Here is a 1,404-nt window from a genome sequence, read left to right on the forward strand (position 1 = left end):
TTGCGGTGGTGCCCGCGCCGGGCCCTCGCTCCGTGCTGTACAGACCGGCGCTGGGGGACGGGGTTCCGCCTCTCTGCCCTCCCCCGCCTCCCCGGGCCGCAGCGTGGGACGTGGCGCCCTCTGCCGGATGATCGAGGCCTGGCCCCAAACCTCTAACCACGTGAGTAGCGGCATCCTTGAGTGGGGATGCGAGTGTGAACCCCGCGAGACATCGGCCGGGAGGGGCAGGGAGATCGGATGAAGTCTGCTGGTCTCCTGCAAGCACTCTAGGGGCATTGGTAATCCCATCCCATCCCCAAATCCCAGGCATGTGACTTTTAATCCCAGGAGCACTCCCATGGCCCACTTCCCCAAACAACTCCAGGTTGAGCCCACTCGTGGTCCTGTCCCTTGCGGTTCCTCGGGCTGACTGTCCCCTACCCAGACCAGTGGTGGAAGAGGCGGGGCTCCTGGAGCCTATCCGCAGCAGGTAGGCACCAGGACATGGGCTGAGTGCGGCCTTCTGGCTGGGTAGGTAAAACTCATTTCTAATAAAACCCTGTCCGCAGCATGGTGGTGGTTGTTAGGACCCAGGATCTTCTTGCTCTGGACCCCAAAGACTCCTAATTTTCAAGTTCTTAACAAAAGTCAAGCAGATTTCACTTTGTGGAGGAAACTGTCAACTTGGCAGTTTTGTAAATGCCAAGTTGTTTTCTCCAGCAGGTGCAAGACAACGTATGACCACCAGAGGGGAGCAGTGACCGCCCGCGGAAACCCTGAGACAACCACGAGCTGGGCAGGGGAGGTTCTTAGGTGGGCGCCCTCTCCCGACGCTGAATGGAGGATCTTCTATTCTAGGTCACGGGCTCCAAAGATAAATAAATACACATCCAACTCATCTGTTCCTTTTTTGCAACACGTTTATTGAGAAGCAGCTGTGTCCTTCCTGCCCAGAGCTGTCAGTCTTAGGGGCAGCAGTCTGATGGAGATGGGGAGACACGAACCGCCTGGGACCGGGGCGGCTGAAGGGCCACTAGACGTGGGCTGGGGTGAGGTGAGAGCCACATACCTTCGCAGCTAGCCTCGGGCTCTGCACCGAGGACCTGAAGCTCAGGAACAGGGATGGAGGCTGTCCAACTGGCAAGCAGCCTGGGGAGAATTTCCTGGAAGATTCAAGAAGACTGGCTCACCATTCCAGCCCACAGCAGGGCACCTGACTTTTCCTCAACACCCTTGGACTGCCAGGTGCTGAGGCGCATGCCTATAAACCCAGCACCCTGGAGGCTGAGGCAGAAGGACTGCATAGAGTTCCAGGCCAATCTGGGCCACACAGTGAGTTCAAGGCCAGCCTGAAGCAAATAGCAAGACTCTGTCAACTTAAAAAAAAAAAAAAAAAAAAAATCCCAGACCTCACGACACACTTTT

The 1,404-nt window shown here is 56.8% G+C and overlaps 2 long non-coding RNA genes across 8 annotated transcripts in view; one reads left to right on the forward strand and one right to left on the reverse strand.

Moving 5' to 3' along the window:
- The first annotated feature begins 6 nt into the window (after positions 1 to 6).
- LOC104848426 lies at positions 7 to 775 on the forward strand. Its single transcript, XR_776415.2, has 3 exons — positions 7 to 160; positions 365 to 469; positions 700 to 775. It is a non-coding gene; the product is annotated as an uncharacterized LOC104848426 (long non-coding RNA).
- Positions 776 to 901: 126 nt separating this feature from the next.
- LOC104848427 overlaps positions 902 to 1,404 on the reverse strand; it is a 6,674-nt gene continuing 6,171 nt past the window's right edge. For 4 of the 7 annotated variants that reach the window (XR_004516800.1, XR_776417.3, XR_776419.3 and 1 more), the window contains one exon: positions 922 to 1,142. This is a non-coding gene — a long non-coding RNA (uncharacterized LOC104848427). Of the gene's footprint in view, positions 1,143 to 1,404 lie in introns of all 7 variants that reach the window. The other 3 variants (XR_004516799.1, XR_004516798.1, XR_776416.3) reach the window with 3 other exon arrangements.

This window comes from Fukomys damarensis, unplaced genomic scaffold (assembly GCF_012274545.1).
Source record: "Fukomys damarensis isolate Sample0158 unplaced genomic scaffold, DMR_v1.0_HiC HiC_scaffold_12, whole genome shotgun sequence".
NCBI classification, from domain to species: Eukaryota; Metazoa; Chordata; class Mammalia; order Rodentia; family Bathyergidae; genus Fukomys; species Fukomys damarensis.